The sequence below is a fragment of the Rhinopithecus roxellana genome, chromosome 13 (genome assembly GCF_007565055.1).
Source record: "Rhinopithecus roxellana isolate Shanxi Qingling chromosome 13, ASM756505v1, whole genome shotgun sequence".
Lineage (NCBI taxonomy): Eukaryota > Metazoa > Chordata > Mammalia > Primates > Cercopithecidae > Rhinopithecus > Rhinopithecus roxellana.
In genome coordinates, this window is record NC_044561.1 from 93,125,294 (window position 1) to 93,131,354 (window position 6,061).

The window sequence follows — 6,061 nt, forward strand, 5'->3', positions numbered from 1 at the left end:
AGTAGCTTGGGTTACAGGCATGTGCCACCAAGCCCAGCTAGTTTTGTATTTTTAGTAGAGATGGGGTTTCACCATATAGGTCAGGCTGGTCTCGACCTCCTGACCTCAGATGATCTGCCCACCTTGGCCTCCCAAAGTGCTGGGATTACAGATGAGCCACCGCGCCTGGCCCTCTTTTGTCTTTATAAATTACCCCACCTCAGGTATTCCTTTATAGCAACACAAATGGACTAACATGATGGTATTGAAGCTGTTTATTCACTAATTCATTCAATCAGCATGTTTACCACACTCCTACTATGTGCTGGGCACTGTTCTAGGTTAGGGATTCAGATAAATTTTAGAGTCAGTTTGACAAGTTTCATGAAAATCCTTTAAGATTTTAATTGGAATTGCATTATTTGTATAATTGATACCTATATAACATGTAGACTTTTCATCCTGAAAAAGAGTGTCTCTCTTCTTTACTTGAATTTTAATTCAAGTAAATTTATTTAATATTTTTGTAGTTTTTTTGTTTATTTCATTATATATTTTGCATGTTTCTTTTGTTGAGTGTATTCCCGGATATTTTATAAGTTTTTTATTATTGTAAATGGAATCTGTTTTTTAGAGATAGGGTCTTGCCCCATCACCTTGAGTGTAGTGCAGTGTTGCAATTGTGGTTCACTGTAGCCTTAAACTCCTGGGTTCAAGCAGTCCTCCTACCTTGGCCTCACAAAGTACAGGGATTACAGGCATGAGCTGCCACACCTAGCTAGTCTCTTCCTTTCTTTTTGGACCTCATTGCATTGGCTAGGACTGCCAGTACAATTTGAATAACAAGAGGGCTAGTTAGAACTTCTTTTATTTTCTTTTGTGATTTTCCAAGTGATGCAGGATTTTTGCTCCTTAACTCAGCTAAGTCCGGGTTACTGTCTCATGGTCAGGAAGAATCAGGCACGCAGATAACAGAGAGTGAGGGGGGTAGAATTTATTAAGCGAAAGGAAAGCTCACAGCAAAGAGAAGGGTCTTGAAAGCAGGTTGCCAGTTGCCCCTTTCATAGTTGAATACAAGGGTGTAAGGCACGAATTTCTGGTGGCTCCACCCCATCCTTCCAGTGTGCCTGTGGACCCTTAGTCTGAGCCACTCCATATTAATTTATATCCCTTACTGTGCATATGTTAAGGAATGGAATTTTCCACTGTGGATGTGTTTAGGCAATCCCCCTTTGCAAGTTCCCTTATCTGCACAAAACACCTCATGTAAGTATTTGTGAAGCCAGTGGGAGGTTCTCCAGAGACCCTTCCCTTACCGTCTGCTTAAAGCAAACTGGCTAAATTCTTTCACAAGTTTTTCTTTCTTTTTTCTTTTTTATTTATTTATTTATTTCCTATTTGGGATTAGAAACCTTTTATTGAGACAAGGTAAACAGTGGGCTGAAAATATTACAGACTGAAGGAAGGCTGAGGAAACCAAAATGAAGGCAGCTCAAATGATGAACTAAATACATTCCAAAGGTACTATTTATACTTAAGGCAGTTTTAAAAGTGAGGTCTTAACCAAAAAGCCTTCACATGGCATTCAAAAAAAAAAAGACGGGATCACTTAAATCTTTTGGATTGACTAAAAGAGCTAAATCATGTACCTAAAATCTGTACAGCAAGGGCCTGTTTTCAGCAGGCAAGCCTATGTACAGGTAAGAACCTCTTACTCTTGTAACATTATCCTGTTTTGTTTTGTTTTGTTTTATAAGAATATATAACTTCTATCCCCACAGAGTTAGTCCAAAAGGCCTGAGTAACCTCATAGAAATATGGAGCTACCTCTACTAGCGAACTATCTATACTGTGCTATAAATACACATATGTGTGTCCACCCCCACAGCTAAGCTGTCAATGCCTTGAGTGAAGGGGTTACAGCTCATTCGTTTTATATCTACAGTGACAATAGGCACTCAATACTTTTTTTTGCATGAATGATAAATGAAATGATTTTGTACTACCACCACTATTTACATTAACATTCCCACCATTAGCTGTCTCCAAAATAAAAACACCAAATTGCTGCCACATTTTCAGCAGTTTTCACAATACAGTGCTTCTGGACTTTTTAATGTAAGCAAATATGCTTAATTTACCGATTTTCAGAGTAATAACACAAACTTAGCGTTCTTCCTGGAGTGGAAAACTTGCTGGGAAGTTAATTCATTCTTTTTCTCTTTTTCAAAAGTGCATCTCCTAGCACCAACTGTTTTTCTTGGAAGGAATGCTTATTTTTTGACCGGACATTCTGGCTATACCACATCATCATAAAGTTCTTCTGTTTTTCCTTCTCTTTATTTGTTGAACTGGAAAATTGATTCATTTTGGTTTTCTTCCTCACAAATTCTTTTCGGTCTGTCTTTCCAGCCATTGCAGTTGCTAGTCTTGTCTCTTTGTCAGACTTTGACTTTTAATGAAGGCGTTCAATGTCCCGAGGAGAAAGTAATTCACCCCTGGGCTCTTCATCACTGTCTCTTTCAACGTATTTCCTCTTCTGGGATTTCCCGGGGGCAGCATCAAGTTCTTTTCTCATTTGGGCCATGAGGATTTTCTGGAAGTCTTCCTGAGTTAAAACTCAGCTGGTGCTGATGGCTGCAGCTTTGGCTTTCCGCTCCTCCATGGACATGCTGTTCAGCTTCTTGGAGATCTCTTGCTGTTCTTCATCGGAAGAGTGTTGCACATCAATCCATTCACCATCAGCATCCTCCTCCTCACGGAGACTGGTATTTTCCCATTCATCTTCATAATTTTCAGCATTCTCTTCTTTCTCAACTTCCAGAACTTCTGCTCCTGGAATGTAAACTTTAGCATCTAATTCTCCATATTCTTGTACTCTTGCTTCTACGGAGGCTTCTGTAGGCTTACCCCGAAATTTCTTCTGCAGCATCTGAGCATTCAGTGTTCAGAAGAGCTGAATCAAAGTTCTAGCAGACATCATTACATTCTTATCCTTGTGTGTTTTATAATGAACCAGGTCTTGGAGGAGTTCTTCAGTCACGACCAGAGGACATCAAGGTGTTATCTCTTTTACAGCATTGATTCCTACTGTCATGACTTCTCCAGAGTTCTTGTCGGTAACAAAATTGTTTGCCACAGTCATAAGCAATGATTGAATAATCTCTGGGGGTACTAGGTGATGAGATGCTTGTGCATCAAACAGAGGATCTTTGTTACTTCTCTTTGGTGAGGCTGCAGAAACCTTTGCGAAAAGGGATAGAAATTGAAGAGGAAGAGCTCATGAATTCCCACCAATCTGGAGATGAGGTTTATGAGCATCATCTTCACTTCAAACCTCTCCTTACAGCACTCAAGCTGCTTTAGTAGTTTTTCTGCAAAATTGTGGGGATTATGCATGAATCAAGTGAATGGCTGAAAAGTTAAACACCTCTGCTTTTTTCTTCTTTTTTTTGTTTCTCAGATTTGGAGTCACAGTCCTGCTTTTCATCTTCTTCTTTCCCAAGACAGAATGTCAACGCGGCAACTAATATCTTGGTGACCTTAGAGAAATGTGCAGTTGTGATAACATTGACAGTTTTGGCACCATTCCAGATGCTCCTTCTGTAGAGTTCAGTCATTACATTTAAAGACATCTTGGCTGTGGTTGCATTGCTATGTCTTAACATAATGTACATGAAATTTTGCAATACTGCATTCACTTTATTGTTCTTGTGTTTTGCGTTTATATTCTTGATATCCGTGATAATATGTGTGTATAAAATCTTTCACAGAAGCTTATCATGGCAACGTAGAAGTTCAAAGAAGAGTTCTAGCAGTCTTGATGGATTGATGAGATTCTTATTTCTCAGCAAGATCAAAGCTTTGCAAAATGTCATTCAAAGATCTGGATCCAACATAGTATGATTGCAGGAGAGAAGATCTCTCACCTCTTGAGGAAAATTACTTAAATACTCTAGGTAGCAGTGGCTAATCTGTCACAAAGCAAAGGCTCTTCTGAAGTTTCCCTCTTTCTCTCCATAATTAAGATGCACACATTTAGGATGTTCTTTGCCATAAACACCACCAGCTCTGCTAGTTCTTTGCTGGGTTTATTTGGTTGCAATTTGGAAATCTCCATATTGGATTTGTAGTGATTTTACTGCTGTACAAACTCCTCGATGTAGGCCGGTCGGTCTCACTTGATCAGATTCTGTAACTGTGGCAGGTTGCTGGGCAGCTTGTTGTTTCTGCTGGACGTTTTGGCTGCAGACTGGTTTCATGGCCAGCAGTTTTAATAAAACTCAGTCGGCCAGCAGCCCCCAAACCCTGCCAGCTGCAGCTACAAGTTCTTCAAACTTATACCCTTCCCTGATAAAGAACATACTTTTGGGGGATATAGTTAGTAACGCCTTCAAATGCTTGAATTTACAAGAAAATAAATAATATATAAAGTCATTTGATTTATAGGCTTTATTTTATTTTTACAAAATGTGAAAACATTTAATTTTACTGTTCAGGCTGGGTGTGGTTGTTCACACTTGTAATCCCTGCACTTTGAGAGGCCAACACAGGTAGATCACTTGAGGCCAGTAGTTCAAGACTAGCTTGGCCAACATGGTGAAACCTGGTCTCTATTAAAAATACAAATATTAGCCGGATATGGGGGTGGGCACTGGTAATCCCAGCTACTTGAGGGACTGAGGCAGGAGAATTGCTAGGCAGGAGAATTGCTTGAACCCAGGAGGCAGAGTTTGCAGTGAGCCAAGATCACTGCACTCCAGCCTGAGCAACAGAGGAAGACTCCATCTCAAAAAAAGAAAAAAAAGAAAGAAAAATTTTACTGTTCAAATGAATTATCTGAAAAAACTATTGATGTAAGATGGACTTGCCAATTCTAAACAAGAGGGATCTTTCTGGTTTTTCTGTTTGAGATTTACATCCTAAAGCGTATCAAATGAGTTTAGAAAATACCAGGAATAACCAAGTCTAATTTGAGTGTATGTCTGAAAGACTGCAAAAATACTAGTTTCTCAGTTAATGATGACCCTGTAGCATGTGCTACGCATAACATTTTGGTTCCTGTTAATAACAGTTTGCCATCGAAACAGAATAATGTAAAGTTTGATGAGTACTACTTTAAAAATAAATATTGCTTTTATTTTCAGTGAAATAGAAACCACTGTCTTTGTCTTGGTTTTATATTTCCAATTGCTACAAAAATAAATGTGCCCAAAGATGCATCAGACAGCCATGGTGCAGCTCTGAATCCAAGGTATAGACAACCAGACTTTTCTGTGAATAGCATATTATTATTCATTTTCAAAAAACTGGTTGATCAGGATTATCTGACTTGCCCACAAAATTGCATAATTTTAATGGAATTTAATGTCAAAATGAATAAAACAAATGACTTTGGCATATCCACTCTGTAGATAAAACAAATGATTTAGTTCTAGAAAAATATACTTTGTAAAAAAGAAAGAATTTGATTAAATGGTCAACTATTCGTATTTTTAGTCAAAATATATATTGGGTTTCAAATTATGAATGATTGGCTTCAACTAAACTACACAGCAAGTAACTTTTATGTTGTTCAGTTATACTACCTTGTTACCAAGAATTTTAGAAATCCTGTGTAACACTGGACAACCCCATATCACTTCACACATTTCAAACATATATAGATAATTGAAAATTTAGATGTATATTTCAAATTTAGTCATTGTTCAGAGTTTTATTCCTAACTACAAAGACAAAAATTATATAAAAAAATATTAATCATGATTTTCTCTGGGTGATGAAATTATGAGTGATTTTATCTTTCAACTTTTCTATATTTTAAAAATTATTTACAGTGAGGATATATTACTTAATTAATGAAAAAAACCTAGTATTTTTAGAAATGGATTCAAGTCGATCAGAAATGTTTATTAGAGTAAATCTTCAAGGGCAGAAATTTTGCAAGTGTTGCTGTGTTAGAAATAAATCTTGTGCTCTGTCTCAGATTTCTGCCCTCCACCAGCCTCCCCTTTCTTTGGGGTGAAACTTGACCAACAGGAAACAGGAGATGGGGAGGATCTAGCAGAATAATTCCCCTGGC

At 37.8% G+C, this 6,061-nt stretch overlaps 1 pseudogene across 1 annotated transcript; it reads right to left on the reverse strand.

Moving 5' to 3' along the window:
* Nucleotides 1-2,182: 2,182 nt before the first annotated feature.
* LOC104655783 lies at nt 2,183-3,433 on the reverse strand (annotated as a pseudogene). Its single transcript, XR_004052753.1, has one exon. The product of XR_004052753.1 is annotated as a protein SDA1 homolog pseudogene (transcript).
* Between the last annotated feature and the right edge of the window lie 2,628 nt (nt 3,434-6,061).